Here is a 19,702-nt window from a genome sequence, read left to right as displayed (position 1 = left end):
AACAAAATACATTACTTTTAATGAATCTTTTTGTCTGATGAAAATTCTGAATAAGAAAAGGACAGAACCAGAGTTGTGAAAGTAAATAAAATTTAAAATATCAACCATAATTTGATTCATGTCTACTGGTCTTAAACAGGAACAGTTTCTGGAAAATTGCCTTTATAAATACAGGGGTTAAATTGGAGCAGAACAGCCCAGAACAGAGTTCCACCTTTTGAAGATTCAAACAATCAAGAATCCTAGTTTTCTGATTTGGATCAAGAAAGATAATTCCATCTCTTTCAAAATCCCAATGTAACCATTCTGTGAATTGCAGTTTGTACTTACACTGGGCCTTTACAGAATGAGCCAAAAACATTGCAACACTAAGATGTTTTAAAATAGTAATTAATCATTATACCTACTAACCTACTGCTGCTTTCTATGACATAGGCCTCATTCTTTAAAATACAATAAAAAAAATTAATTTATACAGAAATAACGGTCAGACACATGTGGACTTAAAAGCTGAATTATAATAATTGTTCATTACTTGTAATTAAGTGTATTTTAATACATACAAAAATAAACATACAAATTAGCAACAATAAAAATACTTTCAGTTATATAAGCAACAGATCAAGGGTAAAATTCAACCAGTACTCACCAGTATTGTGTACTGGAACTTAATTTTTAAGGTAGTACTAGTACTGGGACGTACTTGAGCCACTTGGTCTTTAATGTTTACACTTTGTTTTCAGAAACAGGTCTACTTTAGCTAGCCAGGTACGTTTATTTGAGAATTTCATTCCTGCTATATATCAAAATGTTTTTGCTTACAGTTGCAGTATATATTTCACTAGACAATCACCTTTTATCATATGAAGGATAACAATACATCATTAAATTTGTTGCTGTTTGTTTCTTACAGCTAGCTCTGTTACTGAACAGTGTGAACCAAACCATATTTGCATCGCACCTTCTTGGTGGAACAACAATATACGCTATTTATAGAATAAAAAGTAAAATAATTTTGAGATTTTAATAATCCTGTACTACCAACGGTTTTTTATTCGCTCATTTTGTCTTGTGCTTGCAGGATAGATATATACAGTTACAAGTAAAGGTATCTTTAAAGTTAACACACAGCTGCATTAATTATTACTATCCTTAGCTCTCAAATTAATAAAACACCCACTCACATCTGCAACCTTGTTCATTTCTTGTAACAAAATCCGTGTGAAATTAAACTTTCAGAATGCTCCACAAAGTTCACGCAATGCGTTTAAAAAATGCAACTTCGTAAGTAAAAGTACTTATGAAATATACACACTGTGCTATGATGCTTGTAACCTACCACGCAGCTTGAACTTCCAATATAATGTTCCAACACTACAACGACCTTGTGTTTGGGTGCAGACAAATCATGTGAACATTACGTCATCTACGCGCCCTTTCTTGTCTTATCAGATAGAAATAAAGCGGTATTAGTCTATCTAACAAATGATTCTTATAAAGATAAAAGCCAAACAACGAGCTTTGTGTTGCGCCCACTGCGAGGGTCGAAACTCAGTTTTAGCAATGCAACTTCTTTGACTTTCCGATGAGCTAATAAAACCACCTAGAAATAAATAAGCTTTTAAAGTTAAAAAATAAAATTATATATATTTAGCAACAAAATGCTTACAACTCTCATAACAACTGCTTCCTACATTTAAGTTTGAAGAACAATATAATGATGTACTTAATTTATAACTCGACAACCGAATGACTGTTAATATAACATTGCTTCTCAGTTTTGATTGTGAAATAAGGGTTTCAAACTACGAATAAAAATTAGTGAAAAATAATTATTTAACAATATTTCAGAGGAAGAGAGCTGTGCTTGTTATATTATTAATAAAAAAGCGAACAGACGATACAAAATTCGTATACACAATATATTAATAGCCCAAAACTATCTATGCGACGAAATTCACCAATTATTTTTTGTTAAGACATGACATTCTCTTTTTATTTTTAGTAACAATATAAACTAATTCCACAGTTGCAAAGTTTCGTTTTGAGTTTACTTATTTATTAAGCATTAGTATTACTTTATTACAAGTTGCAGCTTTACAGTAACGAAGATAGTATTTTATAACAGGTAAGACGTTTTGATCACTGGTGCGATCATTCTGAAGTACACCAGTTTCAACGTTAATGAAGGTTTTAGTATTTAACCAGATATCTAGAATGTTTGTATTAAGTTAATTTATTATCCAAATATTTATTGTCCATATCATCATTCTTTTTTAATTAATCCACAAGCTATCAGCTCAATTACCTAAACTTTCTTATAAGTGTGAGACGTTTAACCAACTGCATCTAACGGAACAATTCGATGTAAGTCACCTAGAAACAACGAAAAAACAAGAACGCGCGTAAGTTTATTTATAAAAATAAGTCTCAAGTCAAATAACGTAAAAGAAAATAATTCTACAAGATAAAAAAAACATAACAGAAAATATTATAATTGTGGTTTCTTACGCTAGAAGATAAAATAAATAGTATAAAAAATTAAGGTAATAAATTAATGTTTTATTTATTATTATTATTTTACTGTTGATTTTATCAAACGGTACAATTCGATTATCAGTCACCTAGCAACAACGAAAAAATAAGAACGTGCGAAAAGTTATTTATAAAAATAAAACCTAAATCTAATAATGTAAAATAATTTTACAAGATTAAGAAAAATAGCACAGTATTATAATAGTGGTTTCTTATGCTAGAAAATAAACAGCATTGAAAAAATAAGTTAATAACTTAATGTTTTATTTTATTATTTCACTGTTGGTTTTATTTTCCATCGTAACATACCACAATTATAATACTGTGTGCTACGTTTCTTGATCTTGTAAAATTATTTTACTTTGGCTTATCAGACTTCGGGCTTGTTTTTGTAAAGAAACGTAAGTCAGTTTTTTCTTTTTTTTTGGTTGTAGCTAGGCGACTTGTAATTCGAATTGTTCCGTTAGATCCAGTTGTTTATTAAATGTCTTGCACCTGTAGAAGTCTTAGATAATTGAGCCGAAAGCTTGTGCATTCATTTAAAAAATACGTGGTGATAATCCAAATAAATTACTTAATACAAGTAATGAGTACTCAAGTTGAAAGCCTGAAAAGTTACTAATCGACAATGTTTTTTTCAAATTTCATTATAAATTTCAGTTATTTATAGTATTAAGTACATTTGATATATAATATTAAATATTATTACACAGCAGTAACTACACCAGTAAAATGTGATGGGTACGTGACAGTTCTCCTTCAGTGTTTGGTAATTTTATTAAGCAGGTCCGACTTCGATTGTAGCCACAATAGTTACAGTAATCAAAGTAAAAAGCTACAATACACAAGTCTGTTTGTTTGTTTGTTTGTTTTTAATTTCGCACAAAGCTACTCGAGGGCTATCTGTGCTAGCCGTCCCTAATTTTGAAGTGTAAGACTAGAGGGAAGGCAGCTAGTCATCACCACCCACCGCCAACTCTTGGGCTATTCTTTTACCAACGAATAGTGGGATTGACCGTTACATTATAACGCCCCCACGGCTGAAAAGGCGAGCATGTTTGGCGCGACGTGGATGCGAACCCGCGACCCTCGGATTACGAGTCGCACGCCTTACAATACACAAGTCGCTAACAAATTTTATTTTATACATATTTTAGACAAAACAAATGCAAAGCTAGTAAAGGCAAAGAAATGTCACCCCACCCCTCCACTCAGGTAGACGTAACTAACGTACAATATACGGAAGATATCAACTACAATATTTTGAAAATAGCGGACTGAAAAATGATCTCCTCCTTAAAAAAAACTTGCAATTATATAACGTGCAATATGTCAAATACAAAGTTAACAATAGAACGAAATTTAGAACTCAAACCAACCAAGAAAACACGTCTTCTTGAAGAATTTCAGATATTTAATCCTTCAGAACACGGTTACCAACTATAAATCTTGTACAATTATGGAAGTTGGTGAAACTGGAAATTGAACATCTTCCAACAAACATGTATACTAACTGAGCTCAGTACGGAACATCCTCATATTCTAGTGAACTGGATACAAGTCAGAAAACTTTGTCCATAGTCCCATTTTATGAGTTTAACAATTTTCTTGTCTGGTACTTACCTTCTAATATTCCGTTTCCAACAGAAGTCTACAAGCCGCAAAATGGATTTTCCATCTTACTTAAAACATGTTCACACCTAAATTAGCGCACCGTCATAATTTAAATACTAAAGCTACTTACATCGTGAATTTCATTTCTTATACTTAAGTTTCAGAAGAAGAAAAAATCGTTGCTAGCATTTATATGTAACATTTACTTATACATTCTACATAAATTTAGGTGTTAGATGTATGCAAAAAAAAAAATGTTGCCTGCCTTGACCACAATGACTTCAAGAGTTTCCTTACCTTAAGAATTAGTGCATGTACTTTGAAGTTGCAAACGTTTATATTATTGTGGTACCAGTGCATGTAATATCCACTCTTGACTGATGCTACTGGTTGCAACCATTGAAAGATTCGAAGAGACAACAAATAATCAAGCAACACAGCTGCAGAAACAAACCCGACACAAGGAGGATGTCATTGGTAAAAATCACAGTACAATACTCTTAATATATTAACAAAGATTGTCTCATCACACGTTAAATCACTGCAATATATAAACACCTCTCATATAAGTATATTCATACAAGTAAGTTAATCAAGGTCAGCTTCCTACTGTGTGTATGTGTCCGTTCTAATCACAATACCAAGAGGCCCACTACTTTTAGCTTCCTGCTCGTAATTCAACGGTCTGGGGCACTTTTTTTCTTTCTTTCTTTTTTTTCACACTGCCACCACTAACAAAGTGGGTCAGCAGAGCGACTGTTTTTACGAACTAGGCCATCCAGTGCTTTACTGACACAAAACACTCCAGACCTTCAATGCCATACGTGTTGCTTAGCAACCCTTACTCTCGTACTCAAAGCTGAAGAAGGTTTAGGGTACAAGTCTACGCGTCTGCTAAATTCTAAAAAGTCCTTGAGAGTTTCACCAAATTTTTCGTTCCATGAACAGTATGAATTACAGGAATCCAAATAATTCTAGTATATTCAGTGTTACAAAATACACGAATGATACAAGAGTTTCAATGATGTACTGTTACTAAATTTTTGTATTTGTTACAGAACATATATACAGATATAATGGGAATATTTGTGTATATCAAATTTCAAAAACGATTCTCAATTACACACTTATAAATGTAATTATTGATCTGTGAGCACTGTATCAAACAAAACACGTCACAGGAAATGGATTTAGAAGATACACTTTGGTTGAAATACTGTCATACCTTCATCTTGAAAAAACCTTAAGACTGAAAAGAGAACGTAATGTTCAAAATATAACAAGCATGATACTAATGGGTAATGACAAATATATATATATATATATATATATATGATTGAGCAAAGATGCTGGTACATAAAAGTCGTGTAATTATGTTTATTTCAGCGGTAATTACATGATTACGCTGTTTGAAATTAAGTCTAGGAGGTTAGTCAACGTATTTCTTTGCTGTTTAGCACGAAACTATACAATAGACTATTTGTGATGTGCCTACCTCGGGTACCAAACCTGACTTTTAACGTCATACATACACAGACTTACCGCTAATATCTCTGAGAATGTAGAAGTACATTTTGACTACCCATAATCACTTATGTTCAAACAAAAATTAAATCGTTTTGGGGTTGTTTTTTATCGTTAGCAACATAACGTTACGGTTAATTTCTCGAATGATATTTAATGAACATTAAATTATCTATATGACACTGTAGTAGATACTTATTACTATTATACACAAGGGCATATGAATTTTTAGTTGCTTTAATTACAACAAATGTTTTGTATGTTGTTGTTTTTTCTCATTCAGGAGATATCTACGTTACACACACGTACCTATGTTACACTCAACATGGTCTTTAACCGTGCCTTGTAGTTTAAATTGTATTACACGTGACAAATGAATACAATCGATCGATTTAAGTTTTTACTATTTTACGTATGATAGGAAATCATTTATATACCAAAAAACTTGAATCTTAAAATTTTCTTTAAAGCAATGTTTACACACCTTAATTAAAATTTATAAAGTAAAGTACAGATATGTACTAAATAAACCTTGAACAAGTTTACCTCACCTATACACACCACATAATGGTTTGTTTGATTTGAAATATTCGTGCAAAGCTATTCAAGGACTGTTTGCACTATCCGTCCCTGAACTGATAAATTATAAGAAATACAACCAATCAACAGCGCCCCCACCGCCACAAAGTACGGAGAAAGAACAATTTTGTCTTTGTGCAAATGTATCAGCATTATTAACTGTCCGTAAATATTAAAAAAAAAAATGTTTATTACTATTTACTCAAGTTTAGAGGAAGCGGAATTGTACACAACTCACTTGTGATGTAGCGGTGTTTATAAGTGTTGTGTTAATTTTTAATCTAACTGAATGTAAATATGTCGTTACGGACGGCAATAATAAAGACGTTATTGAATTAAACTAAAATATTCTAATAATATAAGAGAAACAACATTTGCACGAAATTTCTACAGTTGGCAATCCTACGTTTATTTCAAGCATCAACTCAAAAATATTTTTTCTTGTGCTAGTACCTATCACTGAACACACAACTAAAGTGCAAAAAGTCTAATTTCAAATACAGGACCTATGATTAAAACAAATAACACTCTTAAGTAGGCTATCGTGGAAAACATACTACACCTGTAATTACGGGAATGCGCCGTTGAGTGGTGTTAACTAATCGAATTCCACGAAAACGATTTAAAATTTTTAAAAACGTAATAAGTCATTACTAGTCTCAATTAGAAAAAAAGTTTTCATATACAAATACAAAAACGTATATGACAACTTGTCTTTGTTTTTCTATGCGTTTAAAAATAAGTATGTTTATACTGTTTGGAGTAACGTTGAAGCGACACTTTAGTGACATCCATCCAATTCCACCTCGTTTCTCGCTTGCTTGGAGACGACAGTTACGTCAACGATAATTACTATTATTGTATCGTAAGTCCAAGATGCATATTGATATTTAAAGTTATGCCCAATAACGAACGTCAAAATATAATTGTAAGTTAAATATTTTAATTCAGGCACAAAATAAGATTGACAAAATTTACCCTACACACGATCATAAAACGTTAAGATATTTACATATCTGAATTCTTCGCACAGAACATTACAGACCCACACCAATATGGAGTCGGAAGAATGACCTCTGTATAATGATGGGCGTCCTTCCACAGCCACAATATTATGGCACGTTTATATGTATCCCCTACACGCGCTCATTTCACGTGCACTCGACGTGCCCTAAATGGGAACTAGAGTAGTCAATGCAATGGCAGAAAATACAGACCATCAAGGTCAAGTATCGAGACCCGAACGTTACCATGGGTACAGATCCAACTGCTCGTCGTGCAAAGACGAAATGGCCCTAATTTATACCTTTAGTTCGTTTCTCTGAAAAGTCTCATATCGAACAGTTGAAGCAGAACATTAGTTATTAGATTTTAATTAAAAAAAAAAAAACTGGTAGGCAGTCGTTTCGAAAAACATTTTCTTGATGTTCATTCCAATTAACGAAGATTAAACCCGATTAAGTTATGTCTACACACTTGACTATCACATTCGTCTTATCCATTTGCATCAAATGCTTCCTCACTATTTCCTTTTCCACAGTGTATCAATATTAATCAGTTTAATTCAAAATGTTTAGGTTGTAAAGGGTATGTTTATGAACATTTATCTATAAAGGTTTGTGATCAAACTTCTCGCAGATCTCAAACATTGAGCAATATTTGCTGAAAATGAGATACTCGAATGTCAACCTAATTTTGTTCTCTGACACAACACGATATCATATACAAACATCTAAAACTCTGGAACTAAAAATGCTAAAAGAATAAAAGTGAATCTTGAATTTAGGGTCAGACATATAGTAATACTGCTTATCACAAAAAGTAAACTTTACTTGTCTCCTGTGATAAAATCATTTATAACCAATCCTAGCTTCTAAACTTAACACTAATAAAGGGTAAACTATGTATGGATTTTTATTACAGAAATGATTAAATCATTATAATGTTTCCCTTATTGATACACTTTGATAACGATAAAAATCAAAACAAATCTCTAATCCTACAGAAATCTTAGGGTTAACCTGATGAGAAAAACAAGAACTTTGAGAACTTACAGTAAAAGTAAAGAATAATGTATATCAACAACATTATTTCTGCCATGTCCAATACTTCTTTATGGAAGCTTATTATGTGTCAGCAGCTAGCTGGATGACCCAATCTCTAATTTTAATTTTCTTTTTAAACTACAGATTAGGAGGAAGTCAACTGGGTAGCAACATCTGCTGTCAATTGTATTTTTGCTTATATATACCAAGGTCAATGAATGAGGCCATCAATTAAACAATTAGGAAACATTTTCCAACTCTAATCAAAATGTGTGACAAACAAAAATTACATCTGAGTCCATGCTAAGAACAGGTATCTATTAATCAAATAAATCAACATTTTCTTTTACATACTCAATATCAAAGATTTACATATGGCTATCTGGTTGAATGTTCTAAGATTTCAGAGTAAACAAGGCTAAAAAAATGTTAAGTTCTATTACATATCTTGTAATCATACAATAGAAATATTTGGAATTTTATTAATAAAACTGCTGCCTATTAGTAATAGGTACTGAAAAACAATTACAACAAGAGGAACACTCACAACATAACTCATTCTTTTATATATATATATACACAGATCGACTAAGCAGCTGTTACATTTTGTAAACTAAATTACTTGTCATGTGTTATTCTTTTCACTAAATGTTTTATACCTACTTGAAGTTAATGCAGAATTTTAAATTCAGTGATAATGAGAAAACCCATTTGTAGAGAAAAATACATACGTAAAAACTACTTGTTTGGATTGGGAAAATTTTTTACGTAGAGGAGCAAACGACCTGACGATGACTGAAGAAGGTTGAAACGTTGTTCGCTCCTCTACGTAAAAAATTTTCTCAACCCAAATGAAATTTTTATGAAATTTTAAATTTCTTTATAATCTGTTCTGGACAAACGATGAAGAAAGTTCATAATACTTGTCAGAGTTACATGTTCAGATACGCTTTTAGAATTTATATATTTATTCATTTTCAAATTACCATAAAAGCTAATATATTACATTTATTTAAAGTAATAAAATATGTCAGGAGTAAGAATATATTGTGTAACATCATATGCAATACATATGATACCACATCATAGCTAAGCAATCTTTTAGTCATAAAAGAAAAATATTCTAAAAAATATTAATATTTAAAGAAAACCTTGACTTGTGTAGTCCTGATGGTTTAAACAAATGGCAGTACTTTTCTGATGTTGAAATTAACCTAAAATGAAGTTTAATAATGTTTTCTGAAAAATGTGGATCTGTCTTTCTAAAATAGAGAAAAAATCTACTGCACCACAAACTTGTATCAATCCATATATATATGTATAACAAAACACAGCCTCAAAATGTTAGTTTTCAAAGTTGTTCTTTAGGAAATGTTGCATGCATCACATGTGAACTTGCACTTGCCCATTTCTTCAAATAGTATCACCAGCTGGCAAGAATATTTTCTTTGTAGGAGTCCAAAATATACTCATATACTCAGTATTTCTCTTGCAAGTTGAGGAAGTGTTAGAAAAGGCAAAGCATGTTGCTTTCATCAAAAGAGCATGTCTTGTGTGAAAGGTTTTTCTTGCAAAAAATGATCATATTCAGATGGAAGGTCCATGAAACCAGCTCCTCACCTTTCTCAACACACACAGGCTATTCTAGTAATTTGTTTTCTTTCTTTAACAACAAGTATTTTCAAATGGCATACCTACATTGGTATCGCATACAGAAAGTTCTCAACATTGATTCGATTCTCAAATCTAAAACAGTACCTGAAACCCCAGGTAGAGCAGTATTTAGAAGCTCTTAATGGAGGAGGTGCACATTCTAAACTGGACATTTGTTTACTGGTTACTTTTATGTATCTGAAAGAAACTTGAGAGTTTTTAACTGAAGATCAAAAGAAACTTGTCAGGAATTACACAGAATCAGAATTTAAACTGATCCTTCAGCTCATGTTTCATCACAACTTTTGTTTCTCTAACTGCAGTTGAACCACTTATGTCTGGTTTAAATTTTTCAACCAGATTTGTGATGCATAAAACTGCTGAAACAAACCTTTTTTTCCATTGGTATACTAACTTTCAATTATACCAGTAACTGTTTTGCAACAGAGTAAATTATATTCTAGCTCAAGGGAATACAGAATTTCAGTGAATGATTTGTCATTCAACAGTATCCGATACATTCCCTATACAAAGTAATTGATTAACTTGCTCATTAATTTGTCGTTGTGAGATGGTGCAAGTATTTTTGTAAAAGTTTCAATAGTTTCCTGGCTTTTTTCAGGTTCTTTACAAAGTATGGCATGCAGCTATTTAACATGTTCCTAGAAATTACCATGATAACTAAGTTGCTTAGTTTTACATTCCACGACATTTCGTTGATCTGTTTAAGTAACCCCCACACAACTGACTAAATAAAGTCTGTTAACATTTCACAGTATAGAAGCTGTTGTGACTACTGATAAGTAATTAGGCACAAGACAATATGTATTATGCATACTTTCTTTTTCTATGGACGTAATTTCCCACTAGCACAAATATTCTATTTTTGCTTTCAGATGTTTATCAATACTTATTTGAATATTTGGACAAAGAAAATGAATTAATAAGTACTGAACAAAACCAACAACAAGTTTTACAAATATTTTCACCCTCTAGTGCAATACCTTATAGATTAACTTCAGCAACATACTTCAAACTTACCAACATGGTTAATTGTTAAACATCTCTATGCTACTTAAGCCTATGTTGTAAACATAACTATTTCCATAACTGCTAAACATTATATATATAACAGAAGTTCTTTTTTCTGTTTGTTGTTTATTTAAGTACAAATATTTAGCTCATAGCTCCATCATCTCTTCACCAATTTGAGATCCAATTACAGTTTTGAACTCAGGAAGACAAACCCTTTCAACTGATGCATTTGACCACACCCAAAATATTGCAGATTAATTTACTCTAAACCTGCCTTAAAGAATTACAATTCAATGGTAGGCTGGTAGAGATCCTGATTAGTAAAACTGAATCAAGTATACAGCCCTCTATGGTTGATATTGCTGGAACACAAAAAACTAAGAAAAGGAAAGAAAGTTCTCACAGATTAATTCAATCTATTTCTGCATAAAAAATTCATATGCCACAGATATTGAGGATTCCCTCTTGTTTTTACAACATAAACACATATTGCAAGGGATCATTTAATTCTTCAAGGCTGTACCTGCAAACTCATAATTAAAAGTCACATTTGTAGCCAACTTTTGCCAGCTCCCACTACTACCAAGGCAATCACATCTTATTTACCTTTTATTAATTATATAATTCACTTCAAAGATCTATTTTAAATGTTTGTATGAACAGTATTTTTCAAAAATTACAATTTCAAATACCAAGCCTTGCTCTGTTCATCAGTGCTCATTAAGTATCTTTAAGCCTATTGTCAATGTTATTTCAACAGAAAACCTACCATGTGTACTTTACTTAAAACCAAATTTCAGAAGAAATATACATTGACAAAAACAAGGAGATCTGTAATCAATTACTTTTGTCCCACAAACATAGGTCTGGAATGGTCATTTTAATTTCAATATCAAAACATTCATGCTTTTATCTTCATACCATCCAAGCATAGATAGTTGGTACAAGTACAATACACTGGGCATGAAATTCATAACATATTATTGTCAATCTACAACCAAGTTAGCTTACTGCTTCTGCACTATTCTTAGTAGCTTTACAAGTCCTAACCATTAGTTTTAAGTATTAGGCTTTTTATTTTTCTTAACTCTGATTAGAGATTCTAATTTTCAAAATTTCAAAACTTAAAGCTCTCACACTATTTCCAAGTTCTCACACTTTCTACAGATTTTAATAAGTTTCTGAAAACCTCAGAATTTTGACTTCAATTAAAATAATATGAAATAAATGCAATAAACTATTTACATGAATGAGGTAGGATTAAAAAATAACCAACCACATATTTGTATTTAATATCTTACTACAAAAGTTACACTTGCAGCAAGAATATACTGTTGGAGTACATTTGGGTTTAGCATTAAACACAATTATAGATTGTTACAACCTCACCTAAAGCCAACTCATACAAACCTACTGTTGAAAATTTAGCTTTGAGTGATACTTGTAATTCAGTAAAGAGTGAGAAATTTAACAATAATCCTTAAATATGTAAAAGCAACTTTATAAAAGATATACTGGAATTTTTTGTAATGATTTTGAAAAGTATCTATAGGCACATTGCTAAAAAAATAAGATTGTATTCACAGTAGTTCAGTAGTAGAAATATAATACAGATAGCTTTTCATAACAGTTTCTTGTAATTGCAAGTAGCATACAAGTTTTTTCAGTAACATAAATTGTAGTCCTATATCTAAAGTTCTACAAATGTCAGTGTAACTTTTGCAAGATGGTGTATGAAATAATTAGATACTGTTTCAGTGATAATCTCAAAAAGAAGTTAGCTTGTCCAAAACTGTTATAAGTAATACAAAATTTATTAGCAATTTATATGAAATGTTTAACAAAATAGTAATGACTGGAAATATCTGTTCACTATAATGTTTAGTGTTTCACACACCTCTGTAATAGCAAAAACTTCACTTGTTATATACATTTACAAGTTTAATTTTAATAAATTGTATTTACTTGTATCTTACACTCCTTTGTAACAAATCTATGAAAAGTTTAGTGACCAATTGCCCAAAAAATATCTGTAATAAAGTTGAAACTGTAACATATATTAAGTAAAAATGTTTAATTCTTATACAAAACTTTAAATGTATAACATTTACCAATGATTTTTTCAATAGAATACTGATAATCCTAAAATCTCCATGTTTATTGCAGCTTCCTAGATACATAACCACTTTTGTTTTAATGCTAAATGGCAAAAGAAATTTCAGTTATTTCCAGACTAAAATACACAATGTTCTGGTGTTAGGTGAGATTAAATAGTTTTCACCAAAGCAATAATGTCAAAAGACTGTTTGAACAGTGGGTTGCACTGCAAATATAGTACACGTCACTTGCCTTTAAATATCCTACATATATCAATATTCTACCTTTCCCAGTTACACAATCCACACCAGTCAACTCGCAGGTTGAGCTTCCCAACAAAATGACCGTTAATGGTGTTATTTTTATTGAATACAGGCAGTATATCCTCTCTTTTAAGTTTCTACTGTTAACTTGTAACTTCCCCAATTTGTTGAAGCTAATAGAATTATCTATTCTTCCATTTTGAAAAACTGTCAATGAACATTTGTTCAGCAGTAAAATGACAAAACATACTAGCAGTACCAATGTTAAAAAAAGCTATCCAGTGTCATATTCTATTGAAAAACAAACAGCAGCAGCGTATACCATTCAATAGGTAAAAGTAAATGCCATGGGCTTTGAGTGTACTGGCATTCCCTTGTTTTCAGAAATTAAATAAAATAATTATAAGGTATTTATTGATTTGCAATGTCAGAGTTCAGATATTGTACATAAAAGATCAAAGTTGCCAATAGCACTCAAAATGGATGACTACTATGTACATCATAAAGATTTATTGTGAATATTAATTTGAAATCCTTTAAGGAAGATTTCTTCTCTATGAACAAAGACATTTTAATTCAATCTTTGTTTCTTATAATATAAAATACAGCTAGGTTATCCTTGTATACAGTTCCACTTAGAACTAGTGCTAAGATATAAAACTGTACTCTTTATGATTTAACTAGCTATTTTGTGTACACTGCTTTGTAACTTAGGATAACTTAATAAATGTTTAGCATCCCAACCCACTTCCTTTTTTGCACCTCATCCATTTTTTTTTCATTTTTGAGTTATTTTTTACGATCATACAAAGAAACAAGAGTTCTGAATAAAAAATGAGATGAACACAGTTGATTCACTTTGCTCTTTTTGAATGAATAAACAAAACAGACTTCTGTTTCACATGGAGTCTTTGAAAACAACACACAATCATGAGAAAAATGGTGCAAACTTTCTTTTAAAGAGGTCATTAAAAAAAAAAAGACCTCTTCCTTCCTTTTTTGAAAATATGTTAAACATGTTTCTTATTTAATTGGCCTTATATGGTGTTTTTAATTTACGTTTTTCCTATTTGATGAAAAGTTAGTTTTAACTTACAATACAAAATCAGCTACTCAGAACAAAAGCAAAACCCACCACGAAAAACATATAGCTAATTAAATATACTGTTCTCACATTCTTACTTACAAGAATCACAATTTATTGTTCCATAAGTTGGGTATCCTTATTGTTAATGATATTTTCTGTCATAAACACAATAATATTCCAAATGATTCAGTGAAGCTGTTAAAAGTTTATGGATTAGACCTACATATGTATACACTAGACTAACAATACAAAATAATCTTCATAACAAAAGCATAATAACAATAAAAAATAACAAAACTACCTATAATAAACTTTCTAACTAATAATATTAATGAAAGTAACGGAAGAACAGAATACATCTTAGTTACGAAATACAAACATTAATTGTTTGCCTCAAGTACTATTGTAACTCATAACTAAGTTATAGGTTTAATGTCTGTTGAAGAAATATCAATATAAACTTGTATAAGAAAGTCTTTACACAATCCTCCATAACAATAAACTATAGTTGCTTCAGAGCTTATTTCTGGATTCTAGATTATTTTCCAGCAACTTCTTATGATTTTCATGTACATGTTAAGTTCAAAGTCTTAGGTTTACAACACTGTATAACACTAGTCTTAGCTCACTTGTATCACTAACAGTAAACTTGGGTAATATACATGAAAAGTATACTTACGCAGTAGTTTCTTTCAGCTTTAGTTCTCTTCACTTACACTCCGCTGTCAAATTTTAATTATTTTAACTGTTCTCTCTACTCACGCCCACCACCCTCTCTCTTAGTCTTACCCTACACAACAGTGAACAACAATCCCTAGAGAGAGAAAAAAACATTTGATAGCATTTTTGTTGTTGTTATGCGCTTGCGCAGTACTCCATTGAATTACTGAATATAGTTTTATCGTATAATTAACGGCTTAAAAGAAAAGATATATAAAAACATTTTTACTGTAAGTATTATCATATGACAACAAACTATAAAGACTGATTGAACACAATGAAATTACAATTCCGTGAAAAAATAAAAAAAATACGATTCTAATACAGAATGTTTGTAAAAAGAAGAGTTATTGGGATATGGTTGAGACTTTTAAAACTGCTAAGGGAATTGAGAGTTTTGATACATAATTTACGTTTCGTATTTAATGGTGAAATTGATCAAACTAGGGGACACAAATATACATTTTGCAGAGTAGGTTACATCTTCAGCTAAAACAACTTTACTTTACAGGATGGACAGCCTTTGGAACGAGTTGTTTTGTTATTTGAATTTCGCGCAAAGCTACACAAAGCCGTCTCTCATTTAGCAATGAAAAACTAGAGGAAAAACTGCTAATCATCACCAGCCACCGCTTGGGTTACTCGTTTGCCAACGAATTTGGTGATTTATCGTAACTTTAAAGCGCATATGTTTGGTGGGAGACGATTCGAACCCGTCATCTTTATACTACGGGTAAAGTGCCCTAACCGTCTGCCCACGCAGCACCTCCTTTGTTGTCCTCTAATATGTTATGTTAAAATAGTTATAAGGTTACAGTATATAATCTAGGACTACACAATTACTAAGTGATGTTTGCTTAAACATCTATTCACTTTACATTTTCATCTATTTACTTAGCATAAATCATAGACTTTCATAAAGCTTTATGAAAGTAAAATGAGTTCAGACATTAAGATGTTTTTTTGCTTAAAATTTAAAATGCAGTCACATACATAATGAATTTGTATCTTTTGTGCAAAGGAAATTATTATAAAATGTCTTGCCTTTATTATGGTGTGAAGACCTTTTTTTAAGCTGGCGAAGCATGATTATGACTAATTTATTCGTCATTAGACATTAGTATCTGAGAGTCGCGAGTTCGAATCCTTGTCACACCAAACATACTCATCCTTTTATCCGTGGGGGCGTTATAATGTGATGGTCAATCCTATTATTCGTTGGTAAAAGAGTAGTCCAAGTGTTGGCGGTGGGTGATGATGACTAGTTGCCTTCCCTCTTGTCTTACATTGCTAAATTAGGGGTAGCTAGCGCAGATAACCTTCGAGTACCTTTGCGCGAAATTCAAAACAAACCAAACCAATATTGTATTATTAATACTGTTAATCTATATTCAATCTCTTAGAGATTTTCAATGATTAAAAGAGTATAGTAATAGTATTCCAATCACATCTAAACTCGATCATCTCGTAGTATAACTGAACCACAAAAATGCACCTGAATTCAACAGGTAAACTCAGTTTCATTTTTCAGTCGACAGTTTCACTTGGTGATTTTGATCTCACAGCATCGTTTGGTTGTAACATTCAAAAAACTTCAATTCAGTCAGCAAAGAATGCCACAGAATCTAATCCTCTCATTCCAAATTTTATCTGTAATATCTTTTTAGGCATAACAGACATTATTACAAATAACAAAGAAATGAAGAATTAGCATAATGTTTGTCGCGTTCCAGCTGGCCGGATGATCTCCAGTTTGAGTCAAACACATTGTTGGCGGTAGATATCACGAATATAGTGTGGGTGGAATACTACTATTATATACTCTTCTAATTCTCGAAAATCCCTAAAATACTGGATATGGAATACAGTATTAAAACACAATAGTCTATTTCTAATGTTTAATGACAACTAAATGAATCGTAATCATGTTTTGACAACTTGACAGAAGGCATTCGTATAAATTGACAACATTTTCTGTAGTCCAAAGCAGGACACCTAACTGATGAATAAAAAAATTAGATTAAAATAATTGCCCCCGCTAAAATCAAGGGTTCGATTCCCCTCGGTGGGCTCAGTAGATAGCCCGATGTGGCTTTGCTATAAGAAAACATAGACATTAAAAGAATTAAACCTTTTTTTAATAAAAAAAATCACTATCTTATTATTACTATTCTTTTCATTATATGTCAACTTATTTAACAAATCGGGAGTGCGTTTTAGAAACATACAATAGAGAATAATGACATTTATGATACACACATGCCACCTAATGATTACAATTCTTATTTGAGGTATTTTCTTAAATATCCGAATATGTTTTGGCGAGCCGGAGCAGAACAAATTAATATAACTGTCAGCTGTATAAAATGAATTATCGTATTTTCCGTAGTTATAATTAACTTAGACATGACAATTATTTAACAAAATTGTCTAAACAAATTGTTTAAGATATCGAGATAATGATAAAGGTCAGTGGTAAACACCTAACAGTGTTTTATGATACAATAAAAAAGCTCATTAAATATTATTACATCCACAATAAGAATATTGTAACGTTACTGCAACGGTCAGTTGCAAACTCTTTCTTTGTTAACCTGAAGATGACCTAAGAAGGGACCCCTGCTAGTACAGCGGTAAGTCTACAGATTTACAACGCTAAAATCAGGGAATCAATTCCCCTCAGTGGACTCAGCAGATAGCCCAGTTTGGCTTTGCTAGAAGAAAACGACCCACACACCTAAGCTGGTCGAAACGTTGTTCTCTGCTTTATTTTGGTAAAAGTGTTAATACTAATGTCAACCGTCCTGAGATACATTTTTACATCAAATGAGTTTCTCGTCATCATAAATATATTATTATCTATGTGTTTGAACGCTAATATACAAAAATCAAGAATATTATACGAGAACAGGTTAACTCTTATGTGCAACCTCCCTCAGTACGTCCTTTAAAGTTTCTGGGGGATACCAGGACAGTCAGCTCGAAAACGAGTCTGGTCGCATTACAGTCACATCACAACAATGGTTGTTGCAATAAATAGCTTGTGTAAATAATGTTCTGACCATACTGTGACCACTACTCTGTTCGTTATGTCCAAACCGATCTGATGAGTTCTGGACTGAAAAAAAACGCGTCGGTCGTCAGCAACGGATAAGGCAAACATAATGTGGTTGCAATACTACTATCTAATTCTTGAAAATTAATAAGGAACTAAAATAAAATATAAATAACACGTGTGATACTAAAGTGTTATGACAACTAAGTTAATTAACATATATTACCCTATTATGTTATTCGAGTACCATAACTGAAAACTTGTTTGTTTGTTTCTTTTTGAATTTCGCACAAAGCTACTCGAGGGCTATCTGTGCTAGCCGTTCCTAATTTAGCAGTGTAAGACTAGAGAAAAGGCAACTAGTCATCACCACCCGCCGCCGACTCTTGGGTTACTCTTTTACCAACGAATAGTGGGATTGACTGTCACTTTATAACGCCCCCACGGCTGAAAGGGTGAGCATGTTTGACGGGGATGCGAACCCGCGACCCTCAGATTACAAATCGCATGCCTTAACACGCTTGGCCATGCCGGGCCAACACTTATTTTGTTACAAATATAACAGTATTTCTAATTTCATGTGTTACTTTTACAAGAATAATTTCAGCGTCGTGTTGTTGTTATTGCAGGTGCGTGTTAGATTTTTTTTGTGCGTAAAAATATATATTAACATATAAGGTGTTTATGAATTTACTTATAAATAGAATATACAAGCTGGATTTTTTTCTTTATTAATCCACCCTCGTAGAAGGGATACAAAGAGAGACAGGTCAATCTTTAAAGACTTCTCAGGGTAATGACTATACTTAATTGAATTATAAAGTGTTGATGAACGATAATTACTTGAGAAACATACACAGAAAATTAACAGTAACATAGAAAAAAATAAAAATTACTAACAAACTAATGAATAATAAAATTAACTACAATAAAGTGAAAATCAAACAAAAGTATCGTTCTAAATCATTGAATAGTACATAACCTTGTACGCTCTCCCTTAGCACGTGCCCAAAGTTGTGATAAATACTATAGAAATCTGACAGTTGCTCTCGCAACCGAAAATATAATAAATGGAAATTAATTTTAGCTTGAGTTGAGCTTTAAATATATTCACAAAATGACAACCGATACTACATGATAGAACCTTATTACGGGCTGAGAATATCACAAATTTAACTATACCCGTACACAAACGTAACAACCTGAGGTGATGAGGACTTAGCTAAGATAGAAATCTGACCCAAGCACTTGTACCTTTTCATGATCCGTTAACTCACGGCCTAAAACTGTATTTAAAAAAACTAAATACCACGTGTCCTGTACTCTGTATTATTTTTTTCTGAATTTCGCTCAAAGCTACACGAAAGCAATCTACCCTAGTTATCCCGAGATGGAAGGCAGCTAGTCATCACCACCCAACGTCAACTATTGGGATAGTCTTTCACCAACGAATAGTGGGATTGACCGTAACATTAGAACGCTTCCACGGCTGAAG

At 31.9% G+C, this 19,702-nt stretch overlaps 1 protein-coding gene across 10 annotated transcripts in view; it reads right to left on the bottom strand.

Annotated features, from left to right (window-relative positions):
- Positions 1 to 19,702, bottom strand: part of LOC143222475 (protein roadkill-like) — a 62,447-nt gene that overhangs the window by 39,170 nt on the left and 3,575 nt on the right. For 3 of the 10 annotated variants that reach the window (XM_076449067.1, XM_076449066.1, XM_076449060.1), the window contains exons 2-3: positions 15,112 to 15,246; positions 2,309 to 2,376 (exon numbers count right to left, since the gene is read on the bottom strand). The gene's annotated coding sequence lies outside the window, so the exon portion shown is untranslated. Of the gene's footprint in view, positions 1 to 1,184; positions 1,349 to 2,308; positions 2,377 to 4,446; positions 8,968 to 15,111; positions 15,275 to 19,702 lie in introns of those variants that run through there. The other 7 variants (XM_076449065.1, XM_076449063.1, XM_076449058.1 and 4 more) reach the window with 5 other exon arrangements.

This window comes from Tachypleus tridentatus, chromosome 8 (assembly GCF_004210375.1).
Source record: "Tachypleus tridentatus isolate NWPU-2018 chromosome 8, ASM421037v1, whole genome shotgun sequence".
NCBI lineage: Eukaryota > Metazoa > Arthropoda > Merostomata > Xiphosura > Limulidae > Tachypleus > Tachypleus tridentatus.
This window is presented reverse-complemented; position numbering and strand designations above follow the sequence as displayed.